At 41.9% G+C, this 7011-nt stretch overlaps 1 non-coding gene across 1 annotated transcript; it reads right to left on the bottom strand.

The window, feature by feature from the left end:
- Nucleotides 1–963: 963 nt before the first annotated feature.
- Nucleotides 964–1070, bottom strand: LOC111724073. Its single transcript, XR_002772440.1, has one exon. It is a non-coding gene; the product is annotated as a U6 spliceosomal RNA (small nuclear RNA).
- Between the last annotated feature and the right edge of the window lie 5941 nt (nt 1071–7011).

Raw genomic sequence — 7011 nt, 5'->3', positions numbered from 1 at the left:
CAACAGCCCCTCAAATTCAACACATTCCAAAATGAACCTGGCACATCTCACCCATCCTTCCTTCTCCACCTGAGTCCTCCAAATCAGTGAATGGCAGTACCATTATTATCTCCTCGTCTGAAGAAGAAATTTAGGTATCTTCTTTGAGTTCTTTCTTCCTTATCCTCTATATCGTTCCTAATTTCACTCCTATTTTCTTAATATTTCTTAAATCTTCCCAGCTATATTCACCCAGATAAAAACATTTTTAGTTTAAGGTATCACCACCCCTCACCTGGATCATCAGGGCAAACTCCTAAGACAGGTCTAGACTGCAGGCTCCAAGCACCCTCACACTCCCTATTCCTGTCCTTGCTTCATTCAAGCCACAGTGATAAAGTTTGCACTTGGCCTCATCTCTTCCCTACATGAGGTCATGTGATGAATCCTCATGGTGATAAGAAGAAAATCAAAACTTCTAAGGCAAGAGTTGGCAAGCTACCTATGGCTCATAGGTTGAATCTGATCCATTATCTGTTTTTGTACATCATGAAAGCTAAGAATAGGTTTTACATTCCTAAATCATTGAAAGAAAATAAAAATGTAATAGGCAAAAATTATGTGAACTTTATCTAAAACATACAAAGAACTCAGACTCAACACCAACATCTGTTTTTGTTTGTTTTTATTTTTTTACTTTTTAATAATGGCCATTCTAATTGGAGTAAAAGGGTATCTCATTGTGGTTTTAATTTACATTTCCTCTGATGATTAGTGATGTTGAGCACTCTTTTTTTTATGTTTATGTTTTCTCTCCCCTTTCCCCCCCATGTCATTAACTGTCATTAATTGTCCTCATATCAAAATTGAGTACATAGGATTCATGCTCTTCCATTCTTGTGATGCTTTACTAAGAATAATGTGTTCCACTTCCATCCAGGTTAATACAAAGGATGTAAAGTCTACATTTTTTTTTTAATTTTAAAAAATATTGAATGCTTCATGAATTTGTGTGTCATCCTTGCACAGGGGCCATGCTAATCTTTTCTGTATCGTTCCAATTATAGTATATGTGCTGCCGAAGCGAGCACTAAAGTCTCCATTGTTTTAATGGCTGAGTAGTATTCCATGGTGTACTGAGTAGTATTCCATGGTGTTAGTCCATTCCTGGGTTGGTGGGCATTTAGGCTGTTTCCACATTTTGGCAATTGTTAAATTGAGCTGCAATAAACAGTCTGGTGCAAGTGTCTTTATGATAAAAGGATTTTTTTCCAGATGCCCAGTAATGGGATTGCAGAATCAAATGGGAGGTCTAGCTTGAGTTCTTTGAGGGTTCTCCATACTTCCTTCCAAAAAGGTTATATTAATTTGCAGTCCCACCAGCAGTGTAAAAGTGTTTCCCTCTCTCCACATCTATACCAGCATCTGCAGTTTTGAGATTTTGTGATGTGGTCCATTCTCGCTGGGGTTAGTTATTTCAGGATGGTTTTGATTTGCATTTCTCTAATAATTAGGGATGAGCATTTTTTTCACTGTTTTTTAGCCATTCATCTGTCTTCTTTAGAAAAGGTTCTATTCATGCCTCTTGCCCATTGATGTAAGGGATTGTTGGCTTTTTTCATATGGATTAATTCGAGTTCTCTATAGATCCAAGTTTTCAAGCTTTAGTCTGATTCAAAATATGCAAACATCTTTTCCCATTGTGTAGGTTGTCTATTTGCTTTGGTTGTTGTCTCCTTAGCTGTACAGAAGCTTTTCAGTTTAATTAAGTCTCATTTATTTATTTTTGTTGTTGTTGCAATGGCCATGGCAGACTTCATGAAGTCTTTCCCCAGGCTGATATCTTCTAGTGCTTTTCCTGTACTTTCTTTGAGGATTTTTATTGTTTCATGCCTTAAATTTAAGTCCTTTATCTATTTTAAATCAATTTTTGTGAGTGGAGAAGAACTACCACTTCATTTTATTGATCCTTTGTATTAATTTTTTTGTTCAGTAGAGCAACTTTGGGAGACAGTTTGATAGTTTCTTATAAAGCTAAATGTACTCTGACCACATCATCCTGAAATTGAACTTCTTGCTATTTACTCAAAAGAGTTGAAAACTTATGTCCACACAAAACTTGCTTTATATGCTTATAGCCAGCAGTTGTATTCATAATTGCCAAACTTTGCAGACAAACAAGATGTCCTTCAGTAGATATTGCTAACAAAATTATGGTATATCTTTGCAGTGTAATATTGGCCAATAATAGAAAATAGCTATCAAGTTATGAAATGATGTGAACCTTAAGTTCATGTGAAAAGGCCTACATACCATCTGATTCCAACTGTATGGCCTTCTGGAAAAGTGACTTGGGAAGAAGAAAGGCGTAAGTAGTGGAGCATAGGGGATATTTAGGGCAGTGAAACTCTTCTATATGATGCTGTAATGTGGACACAAATACTATTATACATTTATCAAAATTCACAGACTGTAAAACACAAAGAGTGAACGCTAAAGAAATGTATCCTAGGAATATGGGATGTTAATAACAGGGAAAACTATGATGTTTGGGGGATAATGAGATAGTCTGGGAACTCTGTACTTCCTGCTGAATTTTTTTGCAAGCTTAAACCTGATCACAAAATATGAAGCCTATCAATTTAAAAAATTATGCCAATTTCAAATTTCAGTGTTAATATCAAATGAACTTTTATCGGAACACATCCATACCCATTCATTTACTCATTGTCTGTGAGCATGTTTGTGCTACAATGGCCTAATAAGTTGCCACAGTGACCAGATAGCTTACAAAGCCTGATGCACTTAACTATCTGGCCCTGAGCAGAAAACAATGTGCTACATAAAAGATCACCTCACCATTTATCTTGGTCTAAAGAACACACAACCCTCCTGCATCAGGTCATTGCTTACTCCTTCAGCCTCAACCCCTCTCCTATGTTTTCCTTTTGAAAACATCCATGCTTCCTCTTGCCCTTCAGTTTCTTCTATCTGAAAGACTAAGCAGAAGTAACTGGGCACCATTATGTCCCAGGCACCTCTTTTAGGCAGCCTTCAATGTGCTCCCCAACCTCGCCCCTCTAGTTGAGCCTCTCTATTGGAAATACCCACGTTCTTGCTGATCCCTGGAGACTGCTAACTTACTGAGGCCAGAGCTTCTTTTCTGCATCCTTGGCACCTTGTACCTGCTGTGTGGATGAGCTGGAAAAACCTTTTAATGGATTCTGAGCCTGGAGTCCATATATAAATGGACTCCAGGATCTATGAACTTCCGGAAGGAGGATGATAAATGCTGTGCGTGTATGTCTGGACATATTTTCTGGGGAGAAAGCCAATTGTTTAATGAGCTACTCAAAGGGGACCATGACTACTCCCCTCCCACGGAGAAAAGTTAAGCATGTTTAGAAGATATATAGGCATATAATCATCAGGATAAATGAACAAGATTTGTTGGCTTTGTCAGTTTAACAGAAACAAAGAAAGTTCTTGATCCCAGTCAATAATCCTATCACCATGACATACTTAAAGATGTGCATAGGTGTCCAACCCATCCCTCAAATTCATGACCAACTGACAAAGGGTTATCATTAGTTAAAAATACCATACGCCCAGGAGATTGGTATTCAAAGGAAGAACATTTTAGAAGAGATGCATTCAAATATGTAGAGTTGATTGGATCTATGCTTGTGATAATTAATTTTGTGTCAACTTGGTTATACCATGTTACTCAGTGTTTAGTCAAATGCCAGTCTAGATGTTGTTGTGGAGGGCTTTTTTTCTTCATGTGATTAGCATTTAAATCAGTAGACTTTGAATAAAACATAATACCATTCCTAATGTGGGAGGGCCTTACCTAATCACTTTTCCTTGGGTCTAACCTGCCCTGAAGACTTTGGACTCACTGGCCTCAACAACTGTATAAGCCAATCCCTTGAAATAAGTCTCTCTCTCTAGGTACATATCTGACTGGTTTTATTTCTCTGGTAAACTCTGACTAACAGTTCTCTCTCATTGAACATTGTGGTTTAAATATGCTACTTTGCATGAAGAAAAGTTTTGGATGAAGTTTTTTTTTTTTTAAACAGAGTCTCACTTTGTCACCTGTGGTAGAGTGCTGTGGCGTTAAACCTCACAGCAACCTTAAACTCTTGGGCTCAAGTGATTCTCTTGCCTCAGCCTCCCATGTATCTGGGACTACAAGTACCTGCTACAATGCCCAGCTACTTTTAGAGATGAGGTCTTGCCCTGGCTCAGGCTGGTCTCGAACTTGAGAGCTCAGGCAATCCACCTGCCTCAGCCTCCCAGAGTGCTAGGATTACAGGTGTGAACCACTGTGCCCAGCTTTGGATGAAGATATTTTACTTGGATCACTATTTAGTAATAAACCCAAGTTTGCCACTCTTCTGGTTTCTTAGTTAATGTTTTCAATTAATGGTCAAGATAACCATCAGTTTAAATGAACACTTGCAAATGAGAAAAATAGAAAGACTTTTTGGCATTTGGATGTTTGCAAGAGTTGGGTTATGTCTGAAGTCGAAACTTTGGGTCCCATTAAAAGCATACATACATCACCAGTAGGTGGTGATAGTCTGAAAACCAAAAATATGTGGATCTGGGTTTACCAATGGAAACTTTAAGCATAAGAAAGCCTAAAAATGTGGGCCAGCTAAATATTTCTCTCTTTTGTGTTTTGGCTTTCTTAGTTCTATTTCTGCTTACTAAGTGGACCACTAAGCTTTTACATTTTGTTTGCTGCTGCTTCACAAACATTGTAACAGCAATTATGGAATTTTGTTTTAAAGAGGAAAATTTACTTATAACCCACTACCCTAGAAACACATTTCGTTGGGTTTCTCAAGAACACAGGCCCAAGGAAAGGGCAACAGATCAGTCAGTTAAGGGCAGAGCCCTCTGGAAAAGGGAAAATGCACAGAAACTACAGCGGGACAGCTGTCATTTTTTAGTGTAGTTTACAAGTTGGTATTCTCACAGCAACACCGAGGCACTGAAAGAGCATTTGCACCATTTGGAAAGCAAAGAGGCTGCTGCGTTTTTCAGAACAGCTGTCTCCGTGAACTCTCCCCAGGCTCAACTATCCACTGCCCATTTCCCTTTTTGTCTTCTAAAGCCCCAGCATATGAGGATTTGGCAGCCAGAACAAGGCTGAGTGCAACTGACACAGGAAATGGCCTGTTCTGGACTGGGGCCTGCATGCAGCTGAATGGGGACACATGGCTATGCTTTAGAAAGGAAACAGCTGTCACTCAAAGTGCTCAGTTCAATGTCACCAACTTGTCTCCTTAATCTTAGTGTCATAACCGCCTTAGGAAGGTAACGCTAATGACAGGACGGAGTATCACCAAGACTTAACCTTGCAGTTTGGGCATCACTTTACGAAGGGGTAGAAGTGGGAAGTGAATGAAAAGTTATTTAATGTGTTCCACAAAGTACTGGGCACTTTTTCTTTTTCTTTCTTTTTTTTTTTACGTATAGACTGCAAAGGAGAGTAATTAAGATCATTGCCTGGGTTCCAGCCACACCAGCTGGGTGGCCTTGGGCAAGTCACTTATCTTCACCAGGTCTCATGCTCTGTCTGAAACAATACTACTATCTACAAAATAGAGTTATTATCAGGACTGAATTAATTATCACATGGAAAGCATTTAGAGCAGTGCTGGGAACATAGCGAGTGCTATGCTGTTATTATCTTTACTAATTGACTTTAACACAGCCCTGTTTATCCTTTTACAGTTGAGGAAACTTGAGGCTCATGGAGATCAAGTCAATTACCAGAGATGGCAGAGCCTGAAATCAAACTCAGATTTATCTGACTGCAATGTTTTCTTTCCATAACTGGACCTGGCCTGCTCAATGCTATTGAATTCTCTCTCCTGCTTGCCAGTTTAGGGTTTAGTTTATCAGCCCTTCTTTGTCCTGACGAGAGTGACATCCTATATGACTGAGGCTCTGTCTTTAATCCTCCCTTCCGCTCATTCCTGGAGAAGGGCCAGGGGTGAACATGTGGGGGATTGGTGGAAGGAGAAACTTCCCTCCTGAGTTCCCCTCTGTTGGCTTACCTGCTCTTTCTGATGTTGCCTCTGCTTCCCCCTGAGTATTCTGTATTAAGTGTTACATCCATTATGCATTTTACATGTACAGCCCTAGAACCATACACGGGGCAACTATAACTGCTCCCAGCCGGAGCTTTGGATACCTGTCCACCAAGGGCCTTCTTTATTCAGTCAGCGGCTGATTATGTCTAAAACTGCTCGCTGCTTCCCTTTTCTTCCTCCACCAGCCGATATTCTGACGGCAAAAACATCCAAAACAAAACCAAACTAAACAAAAAATGACGGAAAGAGTAAAGAAGTGGCCTTTTCTCTGAATTTTCCTTGATTAGTGGAGGTTGTTCCGGCAGTGGAGGTTTCTTGAGCGGTCACAGAGCGTTTGGGACCGTCTGAATGCTCTGTACGTCTCACCCTGTGCGGTCAGATGTGATGAAGAGGGCATTTCAGGTTCTAGAAGGACTCGGGGCTCCTCTTGGACCCTGACAAAGTCCCTTCCTGTGTCTTGTGCCCATGGGGACGGTGTGGCCTCCACTGACGACAGCACCCCGGAGGGGAGAGCAGCCGGATCGTCCAAGCAGAGACTTGGCAGGGCTCAGATTTCCTGGACCGGATGGCAGGCCGGAGCCCGGAGTCCGGCGTGGCGCTGGCGGGGCACAGGATGCGCGGCCCGGAGTGCGCATCCCGGGCATCCGCCCGCGCTCGGCCCCGCGCCGCAGCTGCTGCAGATTCGCCGGGCCCGCCGCCTCCTCCCGGGACTGGAAAACTGCAGGAATCTCCCTACCCCGGCCGGGCGTCCACCTCCCTGCAGGGGCTGCGGGGCGGAGTCGCCCACCTGTCATCTGAGACTCCCACGTGGGTCGGCGGGGTGGGGGCAAAGGGAGAGAGAAAAGGCTGAGGCCTCGAGGGAGGCAGGAGTGAGAGTGGGGTGCGGAGAGGAGCGGAGGAGCGAAGCCGAGAAGAGAGA

Source organism: Otolemur garnettii, unplaced genomic scaffold (assembly GCF_000181295.1).
Source record: "Otolemur garnettii isolate 467f Iridium unplaced genomic scaffold, OtoGar3 scaffold00018, whole genome shotgun sequence".
NCBI classification, from domain to species: domain Eukaryota; kingdom Metazoa; phylum Chordata; class Mammalia; order Primates; family Galagidae; genus Otolemur; species Otolemur garnettii.
The sequence above is the reverse complement of the archived record's forward strand: the minus strand, read 5'-3'. Positions and strand labels throughout refer to the sequence as shown.